The sequence below is a fragment of the Pinus tabuliformis genome, chromosome Q (genome assembly GCF_031772625.1).
Source record: "Pinus tabuliformis cultivar Carrire ecotype Pingquan chromosome Q, CPIR1, whole genome shotgun sequence".
NCBI lineage: Eukaryota > Viridiplantae > Streptophyta > Pinopsida > Pinales > Pinaceae > Pinus > Pinus tabuliformis.
Window position 1 is genome coordinate 203,399,758 of NC_142296.1, and position 23,573 is coordinate 203,423,330.

A 23,573-nucleotide genomic window follows, 5' to 3' on the forward strand; every position below is an offset into this window, starting at 1 on the left:
TAATGTAAACGAGAAGACCATTCTTCTAAGATATGAGTAATATTAGGACAATTTCGAAGAAGATGGTCTCTCGTACAAAGTTTGCATGGATATTGAACTTTGTGAGGCTTGATGGACAGTTTCTCATCAGATGTTGCATTCAAAGCAATGGTTGCTTGGTTGCCCCTCTGCTGAATTTGCTTCTTCTTCTTCTTCTTCCCTTTTTTCTTCTTCTTAGCCACCTGGTTACTAGTACCAATACTTTCACCAGGCGAAGAGGAAGAAGGGGAGGAAGAAAGAACCAAGGAAGAAGGCAAAGGGTCAACTTTAGGGTCAACTGGAGGTTGATTTTGTCTAGTTGGAGATGTACTCAATTGCGGAGAATCACGACATTTTGAACCAAGGAGGTTGAAAAAAACCATACTGGCAAGCCAATGGTAAATCTCGGAAGGGACAATGTATCCATATAAGGAGCACCAGTATTTCCGGAAGGAGGAAAAGGACTAGGATTCCCATCAAAAGGAATTCCTTGATCGGTGGACTCTGGATTTGTCGCCATATGTCTCAACCTAAGATAAACTAAGGAGTGAGCGTGGAGGATTTTATCCACAGACAATTAATCTTATTTTAATCAAAATATCATAACAAAGCAAAAGAGGTATAATCTAGGAAAAAGGTTTACCAAGCAACTGTGAACTTCAAAATACCTCCTGGCGAACCAAGAAGTATGGGCAGACAATCTCCCCGAACGCTGTGTTCGATGTATCACAGTGTACAAGGCGGCCAACTCAGTTACCTAAGGATGGATAGCAACCTAGTGTTGTCCTCCCATATATACCCAAAAGTACGTGGAGGCCCAATCCGTATTAGTGCTGTCTAATGCAAAACCGCACAGTGAGAGCATTCCCATATACTTTAGGTACTGTAACATCGCCCTATATACTTGAAGGTACGTGGACGAGCTACGATATACTCACGTACGTGGAATGAGGTATCACACTCGGGATGTATTGTAGATAAGTTAGTGACAACTGCTATGTTTTATGACGCCGGAACAAGTCTCTAGCCTAGAATCTCTAAATGTTTTTCGTTAGGTGACAATGCTTCATTAGGTAAATTCAGATAAATTTTAAGTTGATCTTCTTTAGAATTTTCATTTCAAGCTTCACCACGTGATTTATGTTTGAAATTCCTAAAATGCAACTAATATGATAAGCATTCTTGTCATTTAATTGAACAATGAAAACCTTAGCTAGTAAGGATAGAGCAATCAGATCTTTGACAAAGAGCAAAGAGCACATCTAATGCAATTTCCCTAGCTATTCCTTTCAAGCATTCACAAACTACAATATGAATGATGCAAGTTTTTCTTTTTGATTCCCTTAATGTTATGATGAACAAAAAAGGAAACTAATGCACATACAACCAATCAATATTTTTATAAGAACGAAGACTTTACGACAGTTTAGTTTCGAACAAAAAGAAGACTTTTATGACACTTTCTTTCGAACAAAGATTAATCGACTATAATCTAACTTTGATAATGAATCGATAATGACAAAGAAATTGTTTAAGAAACATTAATCAATCAAGTCAAAGTAGGGCTGGAAAGAGGAAGTACAAGTTGATTTCAGAGACATACAAAAATCATTGATCTTTCAGCAAGCATAAACAAAAGGAAATTTGGAGAAAAAACCCAATCCAAAGGTGAAAATTTTCCCTAAGGTAGATCAGCACAGGTCAAAGAGGGCATAACTGTGTTGATTCCTGAGAGGCCACTCAAGAGTCCTCTAACCTCAATTTTTGACCAAATAACACTTCAACAAGGTTGAAATACAATCAATGAAAGGAAGTAAGGTATCCTAGAGTGTCCTAGGAGGTGGATAAGCTACCAGGAAGGATGATCTTCCCCAGTGGAGTCGCCAATTTGTTTTGGAGAATTTGGTATATACGGATAAATACTAATTCCCTAGATAAGTAGCCATATCTAGAACAACAGTTTAAAGCACTTTAGCCTTTTCCTATAAGCAGTGGATAAGACAAAGAAGATGAGAAGACCTACTTGTAGTTACGCTTTCCTCTTGTCTCCTTTGTATCGATCTTGTCGCTCCTTCTCGTACTTAACACGCTTGAGAAGTACCTGTAAACACAAACAAAAGACAAATAATCGATCAAAGCAAAAGATCTATTGAATACAAGTAAATGGAATCAGATGCATTCAGACATATAATAATCATATAACAAGATAAGCATATGGGAAAAAGGTTCAAATACTTTATTGAATAGAAGAAGGAATTAAAACCATCAAGTCTGATTCGAAGTCACTCCAGCTTTGGTTCCCATCCACATCACGTCATAATGAAAATCCGACAGCATAATGACACTTACAATAGTCTCAAATCTCAAACTAACATGATCTCATTACAATCATCAAAGTCCAACCCCTGATCACTTAGATGAGTGGTCAATTTATAGGGAGATGAAGGAGGTTTTGTCATAAATGGTGGCATTGAATGGCCTTCCATACTTAGAATTAGTTCCATGGAGGAAGGGATGAGAGGATAGGATGCATCTTAACTCATTCCTCATCCATTTTCGAGCTCATAGGAGTTGATAAGTGAGGGAACCTTCTAGATGACTCCAAAAGATAAGAATATTCCCCAAACCCTATGTGAATTTCACTCAAACTTGCCCAGCGCAGGTGAAAGGAAGCCTAAGTGCTTTGCAGAGCACCCTGGCATGGACTTAACTGCTCTGCAGTGCACCCTTACATGGGCCTACTTGTGCTGGTCCCTCTAGAGGCCATTTCTAGATGTCTTCAAGTCATGAAACTATTTGGGAAGGAGGCATTCAAAGGGGTGACTTGTTTAGGGCATGTAGAAACTGAAATTAGGTTTTGATGAGCACTAAAAACACTGATCTGGATGATGGGATTGATGTGTCCAAATGGATCTGTAACACACTCTCATAGGGAGCACCAATGTGCTTGACGTACAGAACATTGCCATCTGAGGAGGAAGAGGGAAAGAAAGACAGCTGGTCGATGGTGACAATCTTCCCTTGATGGGGAAAATGAATCACGCGAAATAAAGAGGAGGCCACAGAATGCATGGCATGAGTCCGACTCCAGCCTAGTAGAAGATTATAATTGAGATTGGCGTCAACAATTTCTACTTCGACTTGCACTGTCTTGCCTTCCAAGGTGATGGCAAGGTTAGGTAAGACACTGAAGGGTCGTGAGTCGCACCCATTGAAAGCTTCCAAAGTGTTCGGAGATTGGTTCAGTGTAGGAGAACCAATAGCCTTCCAACATACAGTCGACATGATGCAGGTGGAAGCACCTTCATCGATGACAGTGTTATGAAACCAGCTCAAGAAAAGATAGAAAAGAAAGATCAACGCCTTAGAATTCAGCCTCTTCGAGGGGGCAACCTCCTTTACATTACATAAATGAACAATTCTTGGATGATACAAATGACAAAACCTCCTTTCTATATATAGGAGTCTAAGGAGTCACAATATAATCCAGCCGACCTAACAATAATAATATAAAGCCACAAAAATAATAATAGAGGGATTCTATGGGGCACAGAAATAACAATATGTGGGTAATAGGGGCACAACAATATAAATAAGGGGTATAACTACAATAGTAATGGGGTAATCACTAGTATTATAGGGACCCAACATGCCCCTCTCCTTCAAAAAAAGTGTTGTCCTCAACGCTTGAGCAGTTCTGGATACTTCTGCATAAAATTCTCATCCTCCCATGTGGAATCTTCAGCGGATAAGTTCTTCCACTTGATAAGATACTCTGAAATTGATCGATTTCATAGCTGCCGAGTTCTTGTTTCTGTGACTGCTTCCGGTTCCAATATAATTTTTCCTTCCTCGTCAAGTTCTGGCAATATTGTTTGAACTGGGAGCTTGTCGCCTATAACCTTCTTTAAACATGAAACATGGAAAACTGGGTGCAATCGAGAAGCTGCAGGAAGCTCCAATTTGTATGCCATAGTACCAATCTTTTCCAACACCTTGTATGGACCATAATACTTTGGTGATAATTTATTATCCTTCTTAGCTTGCTTTAGGGACATTTGCTTATATGGTTGTAGCCGTAGGAATACCCAATCACCTACATCAAAACTTCTTTCACTGCGATGTTGATCTGCCTGTTGTTTCATTCTATTTTGTGCCAACACGAGGTTATCCTTTAAGAGTTGGAGGACTTGTTGTTGATGTTCGATGTGATGTTCCACTGCTTGAACCTTAGAATTTTCTCTTAAATATGATGTGATGGATGGTGGTTGGTACCCATAAAGTGCCATAAATGGGGTCATTTTTGTTGCTGTATGGAAGGAAGTGTTATACCACCATTCAGCCAGAGGCAACCATTTGACCCATTGTGTCTGTTTATCAGATACAAAGCAACGAAGATATCCTTCCAAACATTTGTTTACTATCTCAGTTTGCCCATCAGATTGAGGATGATAAGATGAGCTATGAGCTAACTGAGTACCAAGACAAGAAAATAATTCTGTCCAAAAATTTCCAGTGAAAATGGGATCTCTGTCACTTACAATAATCTTTGGGTTTCCATGTAGCTTTTGAACTGTTTCCATAAATGCAGTAGAAACTGTACTGGCTTTAAATGGATGTGATAATGCACAAAAGTGTGCATACTTGGTAAGTCTGTCAACTACCACCATGATGACACTCTTTCCCTCAGACTTGGGTAAACCTGTGATAAAATCCATTGAAACCTCCTCCCAACGTTGGCTTGGAATGGATAAAGGTTGTAATAGACCCGGTGTCTTAATTGTTTCAACTTTATTTTGTTGGCAAACCAAACATTCCGCCACAAACTTTTGAATATCTGATTTAAGGCCATCCCAAAAAAATTCCTTCTTAACCCTGTGGTAAGTTTTTAAAAATCCTGAGTGCCCTCCTAAGGGAGAAGTGTGCAATTCCATAAGAATCTTTTGTTTTAGCTGGGAATTCTTACAGAGGTATAAGCGATCTTTGTACCATAACGAATCATTTTTCCAGCTAAATGTATCAGAAGTACTGGAATCTTGTTGTAGCTTTTGAATAAGTGCCCACACTTCTTCGTCATTCTTCCATTCCTCCTTTGCTTCATTTATCCAATCTGGTTGGATAATAGAAATGGCACACAACAATGCTTCCACATCCTCATCCTTTCTTGAGAGTGCATCTGCCACCACATTTTGCTTCCCTTTTTTGTAGATGATTTCAAAGTCATAACCCAACATCTTTGTGACCCACTTTTGTTGCTCTTCAGAGGATAATCTTTGTTCTAAAAAGTATTTAAGGCTATCATGATCCGTTTTTACCTTGAAGTGTCTTCCCATTAGGTAGGGTCGCCATTTCTTAAGTGCATGGAGTATTGCCAACATTTCCTTCTCATAAATAGCTTTGCTTAAAAACTTTCCCTTGATTGGACGACTTTCAAAAGCAATGGGTCTTTCATCTTGCATTAGAACAGCACCAATTCCATTTCCTGAAGCATCACATTCCACAATAAAGGTTTTTGTGAAGTCCGGTGTAGCTAAGAATGGTGCTTGGCACATTGCCTCTTTAAGATGTTTAAAGGCCTTTGTTGCTTCCGGAGTCCATGAAAATGAATCTTTCTTCAATAATGTTGTTAGAGGTGCTGCTATTCTCCCATAATTCTTAACAAACTTGCGATAATACCCTGTCAACCCAAGAAATCCTCGCAGATGCTTTATGGATGTGGGGATTTTCCATTCCTTAATGGCTTTAATTTTGCTAGGGTCTACCTTAACTCCTTCATGAGATACAATATGACCCAAATATTCCACCTCCTGGACTCCAAAGAAACATTTGGATCTTTTTGCATATAATTGTTTCTCCTCCAATAGTTGTAGCACCTTGTCAACATGTTCAACATGATCCTTCCAAGACTTGCTGTAGATTAGTATATCATCAAAAAATACTAACACAAATTTTCTAAGGAATGGTTTGAAAATTGAATTCATCAAACCTTGAAATGTTGAAGGTGCATTGGTAAGGCCAAAAGGCATGACCAAAAATTCATAATGACCCTCATGAGTTCTAAATGCCGTTTTTGGAATGTCTTCAATCTTCATTCTGATTTGATGATATCCCGAACGAAGATCCAACTTGGTGAAGTAAATTGATCCATGCAATTCATCCAGTAATTCATCAATGACAGGAATGGGGAACTTATCTTTAATAGTGAGCTTGTTGAGCTCCCTATAATCTGGACACATGCGCCATGATCCATCCTTCTTGTGCACCAATACTACTGGAGCTGAGAAAGAACTTTGACTCGGTTGAATTATACCAGCCTCTAGCATTTCTGCAACCATACGTTCAATTTCACTTTTTTGGACATATGGATATCTGTACGGCCTGATGTTTGGAGGAACACTTCCTGGAATCAGATGAATAGCATGATCATGATCACGCATAGGTGGGAGACCTTTGGGAGTCTCAAATACCTTGGAATGATTGTCCAGGACTTTTTGGAGATCTGGAGAAATAGATGATTCCAATGTGGAAACATCTAGCGAACATAATTGTGCAATTACACCTCTTTGCTCCTTTTTTAGAAGCTTTGTCATGCCATTAGAGCTGATTATCTTTCCTGGTTTCCCTGCAATACCCCTTAATTCAACTTCCTTTCCTTCCACAGAAAATTTCATGAAAAGTTCTTGAAAATTAAAAGCTATTGTACCCAAGGATTGTAGCCATTGGACTCCTAGTACAACATCAGCACCTCCCATTGGAATGGAAAGCATTGGGCTAGTCAATACATATTCTCCCATGGATAGCTTGATATTATGGCACTTTCCAGAACAATTTATTGTTCCTCCATTTGCAATCATCACTTGACACTCTGGTGCTGGATATAGGAAGCAATTCAATTCTTTTGCTACCCTACAATGAATAAAATTGTGGGTGCTTCCTGAATCAATCAACACTATTACCTTTTTCTTCTTGATTTGTCCTTCTATCTTGATGGTTTGAGGAGTGGTAATTCCCGCCAATGCATTACAAGATATGGTCGGATTTATTTGTTCTTCATCTAGGCTTTGTTCCTGGAATATATCCTCTTCTTTTGACCTTTCTTGCTCCTTTTCTTCTTCCTCTTCACAATCTATGTAGAATAATTTCTTCTCAGCACACTTATGACCTTTTGTGTATTTGCTATCACAATTGTAACAAAGCCCTTTTGCTCTTTTTTCTTCCAATTGTTGTGGTGTCAACCTTGTAGGTTGTGGAAGACTATGGGCAACAACACTTCCATCTTTATAGTTGTGAATGGTATGCTTCCTAGTTGCCATAATTTTGCTTTCCATTTTTCTTGCTAACCTGAATGCCTTCTCTAATGAATCAGGTTCCCAAAGGCGCACATCATGTTGGATATTATCCTTTAAAGACCCTATGAACACATCAATCCTATGCTCCTCTGGAATATCTTTTACCCTTATGTTCAATTTTTGGAACTCCTCAATGTGCTCCATTATTGAACCCTTTTGTTTGAGACTTATCAATTGGCTAAAAAAAGTGTTGCTTTTTGTATCCTCATAATGTGCTATCAATTCTTCCGTAAAAATTGCCCAAGTGATAAATTGTTTACGAGAACAAAGCCATTGATACCATACAAACTGATTTGGTTCCAAATATAAAGTTGCCATACGTACCTTTTGTGTGTTTTGCACATTATTGAGATCGAAGAATTGCTCCATCTGTAATATCCATGTGGCGGGATCCTTGCCATCAAACTTCCTCATATCGATTTTTGGAACATGGTGAGTCTTCGATCCAACATTAGAGTCTATGGAATCATGATTAACATTTCTTTTGTTCTCATCATGAGTTTCCTTTAGTACTCTTTCACCCTTAGTGACCATTTCTTGTAGCAACTTATCCATCTTATCATCCATGCCATCAATTTTAGCGTCCATGCCATTCACCTTAGCTTCCATGCCATCCATCTTAGCTTCTACACCTTTCTTTAAACCGTCCATCTTAGCTTCTACATCTTTCCTTAAACCATCCATTTTAGATTCTGTTGCTTTTTGTGCAAGTGACACTCGTTGCACTTGTTCTTGTAATTTTGATATATCATATAGCATTTCTTCTTCTTCTTCATGAGTCATGCTAGAGCTTTCAGGCTCCTTACTAGGTGTTTGCATTTTCTTTCCTCGGGCATCAGTTACCGATAATAATTCTCTAATATGCCCTTTGAATTCCTTCAAAATAAATTTTCAAACCAAGCTTAAGCAAAAATTAAAGAAAATCTACACACCTTTTTTCACTTTGTAGGAGCTCGATATTGCCTTCGATGTATCTCTGTACTTTCTGATTATCTAGTTCTGAATTTGTGACCTGTAGTAGCCCTCTGTGTCCTCTTTCCAATGCCACAAGTCTGACCCAAATTGGATTCTCCAAGGAAGAGTTATGCGAAATCTCCCACAGTGACTTGATTATAGACTAGTTCAGTAGAGCGAACTTGTACGACATGCCACGTGTCACTGTTTCAACCTTTGACTCTGAAAAATATATAAAAGAAAACTACAGTCCGTCCTCTTTCTGTAACTTCTGACGAAATTTCGATCCGATGCTCAGAAAGAAAGTTATGACGATTTTCCCCAGGTCACCTGTTTTGAGTGTAATTCAGGAGTCTGCAAAAAGACCAACTTCCTCAGATCATATCTCCGAAAATATCGCGCGAAAAACTCTAAAATTCGGACCCAAGGTTCAGCGCGATTTCTTCTCAAATGGGTTTTTTTTGCGACTTCTGAAACGTCACAGAAAAAAAGTTATAGCGAAAATTCCACTATGACCTGTTTGGAGTAGCGAAACCCTAGAATCCAAAGCTCTGATACCAAATGTTATGAAACCAGCTCAAGAAAAGATAGAAAAGAAAGATCAACGCCTTAGAATTCAGCCTCTTCGAGGGGGCAACCTCCTTTACATTACATAAATGAACAATTCTTGGATGATACAAATGACAAAACCTCCTTTCTATATATAGGAGTCTAAGGAGTCACAATATAATCCAGCCGACCTAACAATAATAATATAAAGCCACAAAAATAATAATAGAGGGATTCTATGGGGCACAGAAATAACAATATGTGGGTAATAGGGGCACAACAATATAAATAAGGGGTATAACTACAATAGTAATGGGGTAATCACTAGTATTATAGGGACCCAACAGACAGTCTGGTGGATGGTCTTCTCATTGATGATCCCCTGAATATTAAAGGCAATCTGGTGAGGGAGCCGCGGAACATGGTTCTCTAGATCAAAAAATATCAAATTTGAATCGGTGGGATCGATGCCCCTGATAGCTGACAGCAAATATTTTTGCTACGATGGGCAGCTTTGGAGTACCTCAAGAGCCGACACGGTTGACAACGCCTGAGCCAAATCCTCAACAATATTGTAGTGCTGAGTAGCTTGGGTGTTGGGATTATATGAGGATTTCTACAGCACACCTCGAGAGGGTGGCCTCATATCGGAATCAGGGTTAGGGCGCTCAATATGCAGAGGGCCAGAACTTGGGGTAGAAGAGGAAGGTGCAACTTCTTTCTCTTTCCCAGCTGCTGAAGCAGGAGTTTGATAGTCTTTCGACCTAGTAGCCACATTAATAAGCATACTCATCATGAACACTTGAGATCCGTAGGAAGCAGATTGGGGTTGGTCTACAATTTGTGTCTGCTAAGATGGAAACGAGTCTTTGAGGACAACAGGGGTCCATTTGAGTAGGCGACTAACTTCGGATCGTCGGGGACAATCCTTAGTGTACTGATCTTCCTCGTAAATGAGGAGAGGATACTTGGGTTTCCGCTGTGAAGATTCGCCAGTAGATGATTTGGGAGGACCCTGTTTCAGGGCATTGGCTTTAGCTTTGCCTTTGCCTTTCTTCTTTCCTTTCAAGGACTTGTTCGCTGCGGTACACTGGACAGTGTGGACCTTTGAGGTTTTACCAGGTCCAGGTGGATTCTGGGATGAACTATTAGGGACAACATTTGAGACCGACTTCTATTTAGAAGAAGTTTTAGCAGGGGTCTAGGATACTGAACCAAGAAATCCATAAACGGGAGGTACAACTGGTGACTTTGATGTTGCGGGGTCAGATGATGGATGCAGAGCATTGGGTAATAACTTGTACAAAGTGCCAAACTGAGAGTAAACTAGATCCAAGTACCGGGCACGAGTGATGGCATGCTCTTCAGTGACGCATCCACCCATAGCTATATCGCGAGCAATTGGGGCCACGAACGATTTGTTGAACCATTCAATGAGCAACTAATAAGCAATCTCGAATTTGATCAGTCGACGTCTACGTCTCCATTCATGGATGTGATCAGAGATGTCTGTCGCAGTATCTTGCTTAAGCGATGTGAGAAAATAGGTGCTAGTTTCGTAGCGAACCGACAACTAAAAATGCGCGAGGAAAGCCATGGCTAAAGAGTTAAAGTCATGGTAAGTAATTTGAGGGAGCTCGATGTACCACTTCGTTGCAGCACCCGTAAAGGTTTATTGGAAAAGACAGAGACAAATGGAATCGTCCACGTACGAGTTCAATGAGCACCAGAGGTGATATGTTATCACATGGGCCTGAGGATCTTCTTTAGCTTTCCCATCGAACTTTGGGCAATCACTTGGTATCTTGGATGACATGGGAGGCTAGTACGACGAATGAAGATCGGATCATTCGTAAGGCGAGATACATCTGGCAACTCGAGTGTAGCCAAGAATGATAATTGGGTGTTAAAAGGCATGGGAGGTCGATAAGCGGGCCCATAGGGAGGAACCCATCCTTGCTGGTAAGGAGTTTTGCCCCACAGTGGGGGATTCTGGCCATATGGAATCTGAGGCTACCCCCATTGCGGATTACCTTAACCATAGGGAGGATTTTGACCTTGAATACCTTGGAACTGTCCGACCATAGGTTGCTGATAAGCAACGCCTGGGTTAAAAGGTTGTTGAGCCTGTTGACCTTGGACATATGGATATGGGACCTGTTGTCCTTGAACATACGGGTGATGAACCTGTTGTCCCTGAACAAGAGGGTTTTGGACCTGCTGTCCTTAGGCATAAGGTTGATACACTTGTTGCCCTTGGACATAGGGATTCTGTACCTTATGCCCTTGGCCGACAGGATTCTGAACCTGCTAACCTAGGACATGTGGATTTTTGAGTCTGCTGCTGCAAGACTTGACCTTGACCTTGCCCCTACAAGGGTTGACCTTGTTGATATGTATACAAGGGTTGCTGCTGCCCTGGTTGGTTTTGCTGTTGCAAGGGTTGACCTTGCAGTTGCAAAATTTGTCCCTGGGGCTACAGAGGTTGGCCCTATGAGGACATGGGTTGAGAGGTGTGCGGAGCATATTGCATCTGCTGCTGCATGGCTTGCTGCAACTGTTGCAAGGGTTGACCTTGTGGTTGTTGCAGTTGACCTTGCTGCGGGATCATTTGCCCTTGCGGTTGCACGGAGAGCCCTTGCTGCAACAAAGGTTTCCCTTGCGGTAACAAAGGCTGCCCTTGTTGTTGTAGAGGCTGTCCTTGCTATTGCAAGGGTACTTGAACAGTGCCCGGGAAATTGCCGAACTGAATCTGGCCATAGCCAGGCTAGATGTACTACCCAGATTGGAGGGTGTAAGGTTGATTAACCATTCCTTGAGAACCATATGGAACGTAAGGATTTTGGTATTGGACCTGAGCCCCATAAGGCTGCTGATAATGAACATTGCTTGATCCAGATGGACCAATGGGATTCTGAACTTGTTGGTACTGGATATTGCTTGATCTAATAGGATCAGCAGGGTTATGAATAATACTAGAAGAAGGCTGGTTTATACCAAGCATGTGAGCTTGTGAGCTGCTCACATTAGTGGCACCTGACACCATAGAAACATTCAGGTTCTACCCCCCAGGCGGTGGCACAACCTGGCCACTGACTAGAGGGATGGAGGAACTAACAGAGACATTCTTTGAAACTACCGGTTGTGCCTGATGGGTAACTAGGATTGATGATACAAGGGTATTCAGAACGGTAGGTTGCACCAGGAATGAGGTAATAGCCTGTTGGGAAGTCGTGTTTGTAACAAATGGACCTGAAGTAGGCATGGTGCCTAACGCCCAAACAGGGTTATGGTAAAGTGATGAGGCACTAGGTGTACCTGAAACCAACTGTGCCAAAGACACATAGTTGGGTGGCAAACTAGCGGGAATACCCCCTGAAAAGGGGAAACCCTCGAGAGGAAAAGGAAATTCTTCCCCCTCAACAGTGTGTGGAGTAGAAACTTCGAACTCATCCGGAGATGTGACTGGAGCATCGCCTTCGGGTTCCATGTCTGAAAACAAACGACGACGAATGGCCGAACGAGTATGAGGGGATAGTTCCAAAGGAACACTCGGCTGGTCGTACGGACTGTAAGGACGCTACGGTGATATCACAACAGGGTCAAACAAAGGGTTCAAAGGGTAGATAACCAGTCCAAGCTGACCGTCAATGGTCGATGAGTTCTCTGGAGTTTGAACGAGATTGTCCGGAGATTCCGAGCCAAGATCAGCAGATGACCCAGTATCGAAAGTAGGCGGAGGATGAGATGACAAAGGTTGAATGCTCAAAACAATTGTGAGTTCAACATCTTGGTCCTCAAGTGACTCTGGTAACTCAGGAAACGACTCCTCAGACAATCTTTTAGACGGAGGAGAGGAAGAGGAATTGGGTGAACCAGATGGTTCAGCCACGATGACCTTGTCTTAGTCGACAGAACAATTAACTTCAAGGCTTTAAAATGTTCTTTTAAGGGAAACTCACGATTTGGTCTCAGAAAAATACTAACAGGGTGTTTTGGATCGTGGGCAATCAATTATTAAGACGCATAAAAGACTGGTGCTCTTTCATTTTTTAAGAGTCGAGAAAGAAACAAAGATGACTCTATAGCGTTCGATTGGAAACGAGCTCGAAAGGACAAGTGCTTGGATGATCTTTTAAGTTTAATGAGTCAAAAAGATCAAATGACTGCTTTAGGTGATCTAGGTAAACAGGATTACTAGGCAACCATGAACTGCAGAATACCTCCCAGTGAACCAAGAAGTACGAGTAGGCAATCTCCCCGAATGTTGTGTTCAGTGTATCACCTTTGCAAGGCGATCGACTCGGCTTCCTAAGGATAAAAGGGTTGCAGCCTAGTGGGGTCTCCCATTATATACTCGACGGTATGGTGAGCACAAATCCATACTAGCTTTGTCTAATGCTGAAGCTAACGACAACTGCTAGGTTTAAAGATGCCAGAACATGTCTCTAGCCTAGACCCTCTAGATATGATCGTTAATGTCAAATGCACCTTAGGTTATTGAATTCATTTTAAAGTTGATCTTGAGTTATGTTTCAGTTTTCAGGTCTTAGAGATGCGACTTGAAAAACCTTAAATGCAACTAAATGAGACAAGACCCTTTAAATTCGATGAAATGCCTACACTAGAGAGGGTAGAAACTACTCAATCAAATGCAAACAATCAAGCAACTAAAAACGAAATGATATTTCACTACCTTACTTTTTCAAAAAATAAACTAATGAAAAATGCATTCCAATTCCTAATTTCCCAACAAGAATTTATCTATTAGTCCTTTTAAAAGCAAAAAAGTTCTCTTTATTTTTCAAATGTTGATGCAATTCTAGTCTTTTAATGATGAAAATTATCGTAACATAATGATGCAACAAGCTAGAATTTCATAATTTTTCACGAAACAACGAAACAAACTTTTCGCATACAATCTTTCAGTGAAAAAGTTCTTGAGACAATAATCTCTTCAAGTAGATGAACACATGGAAAGAGAGACTCATTTAGACTAATGAAACACTGACTTTACCAACGACAAGACAAGCAATGTAATCCATGCCGGAAAAGAAATGTTTAGGCAAGCAAACAAAAACTTTTCAAACTTGTAAAAGAGGTCAAAGTCGTAAAAGGACCAAAGAAAAAAATGCAAAGAGTAAGTACATCTACAACCCGACTTACTGAGTTCAAAAACTACTAAATGGACGACGAACTAGATGCCCTAGTGTTGCTAGCCACTCAATGACTCAATCAATCAAGCAGAAAGATGATGAGCCAACAAGCAAAAAAAACCAAATGAAAAGTAGCTTTCTAATCAGGGAGAAAAATGGTCCAAAATGTTTACGGGGTCAAAACCACAAGAGCAGAATACACTGGTCAAGATTGGGGTCAGGCCCTAATCTTCACTTACAGGCATCAGCGTGACTGCTTAACTGACAACAAGCGCTAGAGGTTGGTTGGCGCGACTGTTTCTCAGCAACTCGTGCTGATCGGTGCGACTGTCAGCGAATTAAGTGCACTGATCGAGGGAGCTAAGGAAAAAAATTGAAACAGGGACTAGATCTGCTACTATGAATTTTAGACTTAGACTAGTAAGCAGGAGAAAAGAAATAGAACCAAAGGGAAAAAGTGGAACTAGAAAAGTTCTCACGAAATCATGAAATCAAATTATAATTGTGGACACGAACGAATTCCTCTAGCCCGATGATGGGTCTAGCCACAACAGATACATTCTATGGAAGTTTTCCTTAGGTTAGAACCAATTAAGAGGGCCTACCTCTTAGGCCGCTTATCATGTTTGGTGATGTCCTTGCTTGCTCGCTCCAGCTATCTCTCGCTTCCCTCTTCAAGCACCTGAAACAAGTAAACAACAACAAACAACAAACATGATAACAGACAAATTGTAATTCAACCTACTTAACAAGTCAAGAAATATTAAGCCATGAATATGTAAGATGACAAAACGTGTAGGAAATCAATCGATAGTTGCATATATTAATATCAAAGAGAGATTACAACCATTTGTATTGACGTTGCAGTCCTCCTCTGACAAGACCAAGTTCTCACATACTTCTGCTAGCATTCCACGATGGCCTCAATCAACAATAGTTTTAAGGCTCTTCCCTTTAGGCTTCACTCCAAACCAAATCAAACTTCTCCCTCACACAACTAGATAGCTACAACTAGTAATAGCTTACTGTCTACTCCAAACCAAATAGCATTAGCACACCAATATCAACACTAGCTTGTTCTTGGGAAGAAGGGAGGTTTATATAGGATGAATGGTTGGGATATGGATCCTCTTCTCATGGGAGAAGGGCTTATCCCTTGAGGTAGTTCCATCATTATAGGGGAAAGGAGCCCAAACTGACATCCTCAACCCCATCCGGCCAAACCATTTACTAGACTTTCGTTATGAAGCTTCTAGAGCTGGAAGTTTCAGCTCCTAATTTAAAAGACTTTCCATAACAGGACCGACGTGACTGGAACTGGGCACTGCACAGTCCCAACAGTCAATGCGGAATTTTGATGATTGGAACTACGCAATGCACAGTTCAGTTTGGGGCAGGACTTAGGAGAGACTACACATTGCGCAGTTTCAGTGACCAAGCTGGGAGACTAGCTCCTAGAACTGTGTAGTGCGCAGTTGGAGCCAACTCAAGACAGGCTCTGCGCAATTCTAGAAGCCAAGGTAGAGGCCTTGAGCTCCTAGATTGCGCAGTGCATGCAATGAAGTGTTAGATCTGGGAAGGGGGGAGCCCAGATCTGTTCATGGGGAGTGTTCAAACAAGCGGATATGAAGGATGATGTAAGGATGAGTTCATATTTGATCGAGTGTAGATGTATGCATGTAGAACAAGTGAAACAATGGATCAAACTGAAGGAACACGAAGCATGTGAAGGGAGTTGCCGCAACGACGACAATTGGTGCAAAAACGAGGAAACTCATGTGACGCTTAGGGAAGGAAATGTATAACTTGAAACAACACTTGTACAAGCTAAAACAAGTTATAATGCCAATGGTCGTTCAAAAAAACGATTGAAACAACACTCTCACAAGCTAAACGAACAAAAGCAACAGAAAAAAGCAGCAAAAGGTGATAAAAGCAAAACTCACCTCGAAAAGTGATGACAATAATTTGAAGCCTCCCTGTTTTCCTAGTGAAGCTAGAGCTCGATGATGTAATGTATAAGTGAGCTCTAGAGGCATCCATTACATAGAGTTGAGAAAAATGGTGTTCATGAAGCGTAGGCTTGAGATCAAGGACAACAATGACACTTGGAAGAAACTTCTAAAGATGGAAATGTGTCACCTTCGGGAAACTATTGATAGATACCTACTTCCTAGGGATGCTTTTCCTCTTAGCTTCTTGCTTTTTCCAGGAAAAATGCCATGCACTGCTTGGAAATATTGCGCAGTTCTGGGAAGGACCGGGCAACTCTCTGGTTCATGCGATGAGCAGGTTTTGAGCACAATAGGTTCTGTGCAATTTCTGGGCTGAGTGGCTCTAGGTGCCTCTTAGGCTCTACGCAATTTCCAAACTGAAGGCAGGCCGTCAGCTGGCTCTACGCAATTATGGAGCTGAAGGCTCACTTGTTGGCTTAGACTTCTCTATGCAGTTTCCCCACTGAAGACATGATGCTAGCTGGGTCTGCGCAATTTTGGAGCCGAAGCTCACTACTAGGTTAAACTACGCATTTCCTGAGAGCAAGGTTAGTTGCCCTCTAGGATTGCGCATATCATCAAGGCAGTGATAGAACCGGTTCGCAACCAAGTCATGAGATCAACTTATGGTTAGACGACAAAGCATGTAGGCAAACACAAGTTGTAAAGTGAAAGATAAAACTCAAATGAAAGCATAAGTACCTGGGCAGTGTAAGATAAGATGCTAGGAATCTTAGTAGGGAGGCTCCAAAAAGAATCGAATGCAAAATTTTGGAGGTTGATTGTAGGGGCAAATCCGAAGGAAACTCATCTTCAGGCAGTAAAGAGAATCTTTAAATATCTTCAAGGGACTCAAAATTATGGCTTATGGTATCCTAGAGATACAGATCTCACACTTCATGCTTATACAGATGCAGATTGGGCAGGAAGCGTGGATGACAGGAAGAGCACAAGTGGTGGTGCGTTCTTTATGGGTTCCAGATTAGTATCTTGGTTCAGCAAGAAACAGAGTTCGATTGCCTTGTCTACAGCTAAAGCAGAATATGTTGCTGCTGCATCTTGTTGCACTCAACTCCTTTGGATGATGCAGACCTTGCAGGACTTTCAAATCACTTGTACACCGCCTATCTCCATCTTATGTGATAACACAAGTGCAATCAGCATTTCAAAGAACCCAGTCATGCATTCAAAGACCAAGCACATACCGATCAAGTATCATTTTCTCCGGGAGCAAGTACTTGAACAAAAGGTCAAGTTGGAGTATGTTCCTTCTAAGGAACAAGTTGCTGATATACTCACCAAACCATTGCCCAGGGAGACTTTTGAATACCTCAGGCAAAAGCTGGGGATTGTTGATGCATCATCTTGTTGAATCTCTTCTGATGGTTGATTGTACACAAGGCTCCTCTGGGGCATATGCGTACATGTGCTGGGTTGCGGATTGGTTGAAGATCGAATGGCACAGGTTCAGGGGGAGCATATAATGCATTGTTGGCATTATGGAGGAGATCATGGATGCTGGTCTGAATATTGCTGCAATATGTCTCTATCTCTTTCATGGTCATTTATGGTGGTTGGTGGATTATGGTTCTTCTTTGCAGATCTAGTTCATATTCAGGGGGAGCATGTTCTTAGGGGGAGCATAACCCTTTGCCCTTGATGTCAAAGGGGGAGAATGACGTTGAAGATTTTGAGGTTGCCATCAAGTCCAAAGGGGGAGATTGTTGGCATTATGATTTCGATATGGCTCTATGTTACAGATGTTGTACTTGATGGCAACACCCTCAAGTGGCAATGCTCTGATCAGGCTCTCAAAATGTTGAAAATTAAGAGGTACGCAGGAGAATAGTTCAAAAGGTGCGTACACGCAGGTACACCGTGAAGGGACTGCGGCCTCACACGCAGGTCACCCGTTCAGAAGGTGCATACCCCCAGTTCACTTACTTCAAGGCAGAGAAGCGTGCTCACGTGGGGTTTCTTATGTTTGGCCCGTGGTATTTAGCCCGCCGTTCTTGATTCTATGGTTTTGGCCCGTGGTATTGTTTTATATTATTATTATTATTGAGCCCCATGTTTTTGGGCCCCTTGTATTGGTTATCTATGGTATTGATCCATGTTTTTAGGAAGAGCTTGCCTATATAAAGCAAAGGAGATCACTTGGCTAAGTATCTTTTGCAAATTGAATATCTTAAGATCTGAAATATTGGGTTATTGTTTTAAAAGCTTGATCTATATAAAAGTGAAGTTGAAAGCGAATCTGTGAAGGGTGATCTCTCGAGCGCATGAACAGATCTGAGCATCTGACTATCTGTGGCACACTGGGGGACTGCCAGTTCGGCCCTAATCAGAGGTACGCAGGTGATTAACGGTGCAAGTGCGTGGGTACGCAGAGCAGAAGAAGGAGAAGTGCGTGGGTACGCAGAGCAGAAGAAGGCGCAGTGCGTGGGTACGCAGCGCGACAGAGGTTCAGGTGCGTAGGCACGCAGCGCGATAGCATCTGTGGGTGCGTGGGTACAGCAGTAGTACGCGGCGCGATAGCATCTGTGGATGCGTGGGTACAGCAGCAGTACGCGGCGCGATAGCATCTGTGGGTGCGTACCTACAGTAACAGTACGCAGCGCGATTGAAGAAACAGTGTGTGGGTACGCGGTGCGGCAGAAGGGTCTCTGCGGGTATACGCAGGGGAGCAGAAGGTGAAGTGCGTACGCACGCAGGCCAGAGAAAGAAAAACTGCGTATCTGTCTTAAGACCTTTTGTTGGCTGAATTTTTCTGTTGATAAGGTGTTCTGGGTTTACTGTTATTGTTGATCTGGTTACTGCAGTTGACTGGGTGATTTACTTGTACTCAATGATCTCTTGATGTTTATGAAAAGTGATCCTTGAAAGAAAAGAAGTAGGGGGTTGTAGCTCCCTTCCAGGAGAGACTGGAAAACGAGAGAGAGTTGTAGCTCTCTGCAGGTTGCAGCCTGCGTACTGGTAAAGGACTGCACCAGTACAAAACCATTGTAAAAGGAGTTTCTAATTTGAAAGAAGATAGAGACATATTGCAGCAGGTGGTTTTCACCCACATTGGGTTTCCACCTTACATCTGGTGTTCTTTGGTGTGACTATCTGTTTTCTTTGTTCATGCTCATTATTTTATGGTACTGACATGCAAAAATAATTCAAAGTATAAATAAGGAAGATTTATTAAAAGAACTTGATAATACTGATTCACCCCCCTCTCAGTATTATTTCCAACATCCTCTCCACAATTAAATGATGAACTTGCATCCTGTTATGTCCTATGAATGATTGGAAGTAGAAACACCTGAGAGTGAATTTTCACAGAAAAATTAGAAATGGCATAATAAAAAAAGATGTGAGGAAAAAGCGGATGAGGTGGAGATGGAAGGAGGTCATCCTTCACCGTGACTTCTTCTTCAGATTCCCACACATACTCATCAAAAAATACAGCGCAGGTTGGCTGCGCAACACCAACTCTGTCGAAAACTTGATCCTCGTGAACAACAAAGGTGTAGTCTGAAATGGGGAACACAACAAAGTACAATTCGAAGGATCATAGGAACTAGAGGATGGAGGTTGAGAAGACAAGACCATGTGACAACCATCAGGGTTGTAGTCCAAATATGCGCAGATGTTTAGAGAAGGTGAGGTGGGAGGATGTGGCAGTTCAACAGAAGGGTTCACAACTTCTCCCACCTTGTCCTGCGGAGTTAGAGCTATTTGATGAGAAGAGGATGGAGGGTCACTTGTGACAGCAACCTTGTCTGTCTTAGATTTGGAAGCTCTAACACCGAGGTATGCTGGGAGGGGTTCAAATGATTCCAACTCATGTGGATTTTCATATACATGAATAAGATACTGAAACCTTTCTTTGAGAAATTTCCAATCAATTTCATCTTCAGCGATTTGAAAAGCGAGATTAAAGAAGCGGTCCGAAAATTGTGCAATAGATTCATTAGGTGCTTTCTGTAATTTCAGAATTTTTTTATTGAGTGCTTTACCATCATAACGATATAAATCACGGTTTAATTTTCTAATCGTGTGATCAAACGAGTGAATAGAGGTTGTGGGCAATGCATGACACCATTGGTCAACATTCCCATTGAACGTGTAATCAAACAACCCACAAGCAATTTCATCCGAAGGGACTTCATTCCTTTGTCAGAAGCCTAAGAAGGCAACTCCGTGTCTCAACAGGGTTGCTCCACCTTCACCATTGTGCTTGAGTTGTGACAAGTCATCGATCACATCCTCTGACGCTTTGAAATCATGTGCATGAGAAAAACATGCCAGAGTTGAGATTGTAATGTAAGTCATGAATGATTTGCCGAGATTCAAAATAGACTTTGAGGGCTCAACTTGTCATTTGGCCATCCTTCTTGCACCATAAATGTTGACGGTGCTGGACTCGCTAACATGTTAAGGGATCTTTCTGATAAGAAGTCCCAACTAGACCTTAGATCGTTTGGAGTAGGAGTCCCAACAGTGGGTAGTAATGTAGTGCCTTGACCACAGTACCACGCAGAGGTAAGTATGATATCTTTGTCTGAAGCAAGTGTGTGACCTTGCAGCGAGTCAAGTGAGATGCATGGGGGTTCTAATGGACGGAGGGGAAGTGTGTCCCTTAGAAGATTGTAATAGTACACAGCCTGAAAGGAACACGCGAGTGGAATGACATCATAGGCTGGAAGCGGAATAGTCCAAAATCCAAAGTGACGGGTTAATACAACAACACATCTCCAACAAGATTCATGCAATTGCATAAAAAATAGTTCATACAAAAACACGTAAATTAAATAACATACATTGCTAAAGTAATTGGAATAGTCGAACTACAATAACAACATATGCATGAAAACATGTTGGCTCAGTTATATTATTAAGTGAAAGTTCCATCCATACATACGCCATTGACAACCACTAGAGACAATAGTGGAACGTTATAGTCAACATCGCCTGCTCCTCCAAAAAGATGTACTCTCTCTATGCTGTGGAGAAGCCAAGGCTCATCATAATACTCCCCAAGCCTTCTCTAAGCAATGCCTAGCCAAAAGATTAGCTCCTAAAAGCCTGTTCTATGAGTTATGAGGTTCTATTTATAACAAAGGGTGGGGTGACCCTTGACATTCCCCTTTGTGACTCTTCAACTACCCTCATGACTCTTCAACTTATTTACAAATAACTCTTTATATTACATAGTGACCGTTCACATTCCACTAGTGACACTTGGAATTCACTTACAACATATTTACTAATAATATACATTTTGCACATGTACCCATGTGAGACAAAATAGGCTAGAGATAGCCTAACAAGAAAAAACACTATGACTCCAAGTTTTGGGGAAAGACCAACTCGGAAACATCCACTTGATGCTTCTCTATCATGTATTGATACCAAGCTTGGTACTGTGTTGTGATGTCCCCAAACTGCTTGATGATGTCTTGTTGAAAGCAGACTCTTGCCTCCATGGCATCCGGGTATACGGTCTTGGAACCTGTGTCGATCTCGTCCTGAAGCATGTGCAACATGGTGTATACCATGACAGGACCACCAGTGTGCTTCTGTATGTTTGGTGCACTCAACTCCAAGCCATCCTTGGTGGCCTCTCGCCTTAGTCGCTCCATGTACATGTCGACCTCTAACCGGACTTGGTTCTTGTGCTTAACTTTGGTGAGGGAACCTACATCTGTTCACTCTCTTCCTCAGCTGCTGGATTTTATGGCTCATCAACCTATATTGAAGCTATTTTTCTATGTCATTGCACCTTGCCTTTGTTCTTATTCCTGTTTCTGCTTCTTTTCCCATTCTTTCCTCGGCTCCCATTCTTCCTTTGGTTCTTGTTCTGCTTGCTGTGGTCTAAGTTCTGCTACCTGCAAGCTCTACTTTTCTCTCTTCCTCTGGTCTATTGTCTGTGTCCTCTGCTTCCTTTTTCTTATTTTGTCAAAGCTGCTTGCATGAAGATTGAATGCACTTTCACTCTGAAACTTTGTTCTCCCTTTATTATGTCAGCAATTTCCTCTTTCCCTGATCTTGTACTAGATTGTTGCCTTCTACCATTGCTATTGGTCTTACTTCCATGTTAGTGTTGATTCCTTTTCTTTACATAGTTGGGTATCTGCATATATTGGCAAGTAAACTGGCACTTGCTCAATTGGTTCCCTAGTACTATTTTTAGTGGTCACTCTTGAAATGGCTCTCTTTGGTGCTATGGTACAATGACTACTAGAGATAAGTGTTTCATGAGTGTGGTACCTGTGGGACATAACAAACACTCATGGCAAGAAAACATTAGCTCTTACAAATCTAACTTCATAACATGATCAACCCGTAACCAGAGTATCTAATGAGAGGAATTGTGCAATTTTGACTGACAGGGGTGACTGACTTACTGTGAGAATTGCGCACTACACAGTACCAATAGTCAGTGTGGAAGCTTGGTGTCTAGAACTGTGCAATGTGCATTTCAGTATGGGCCAAGGCCTGGGAGAGACTGCGCATTACAAAGTCTCAGTGACCAAGCTGGGAAATTGGCTCCTGGAACTGTGCAATGCACAGTTGGGGCCAACCCAGGATAGGCTATGCACAATTCTAGAAGCTAAGGTAGAGGCCTTGAGCTCCCAAATTGTGTAGTGCATGTAGTGAAGTGTGAGATCCAGGAAGGTGGGAGCCCAAATCTATCCATGGGGAGTGTGCAAACAAGTAGATCTGAAGGATGATGTAAGGATGAGCGTAGATCTGACTCAGTGTATATGTATGCATGTAGAACAAGTGCAGTAATGGATCAAACTAAAGGAACACAAAGCATGTGAAGGGAGTCGCGCAATGACGATTGTTGGTGCAAAAATGAGAAAACTCATGCTACACTTGGGGAAGGCAATGTATAACTTGAAACAACACTTCTACAAGTTAAAACAAGTTAAAACACCAATGGTTGTTCAACAAAACGAGATCAACAACACTCTCACAAACTAAACAAACAAAAGCGACATAAAACACAACAAAAGGCGATAAAAGAAAAACTCACCTTGAAAAGCGATGACAATGCTCCGAAGGCTCCTTAATCTCCCAGGGAAGCTAGAGATTGATGATTGAATGTATAAGTGTGCTCTAGAGGCATCCATTACAAATATTTGAGGAAAATGGAGTTTATGACACTTAGGCTTGAGATCAAGGACAACAACGAAACTTAGAAGAAACTTCTAAAGACGGCAATCTGTCACCTTCGGGAAACTACTAATAGATCCTTACTTCCTTGGGATGATTTTCCTGTTAGCTTGTTGCTTTTTTGGGAAAACTTTCCATTCATTGCCTGGAGAGATTGCATAGTTCTGGGAATGACCTCCAACTCTCTGGTTCATGCATTGAGTAGTTTTTGGGTGTAGTATGTTATGCACAATTTCTGGGTTGAGTGGCCCTGGGATGCCTCTCAGGCTCTGCGCAATTTCCCAGCTGAAGGCAAGTTGTCAGCTTGCTAGGCGAAGGCTCTTTTTTTTTGTCTTGGACTGCTCTGTCCAATTTCCTAGCTGAAGTTAGGCTAACAACTG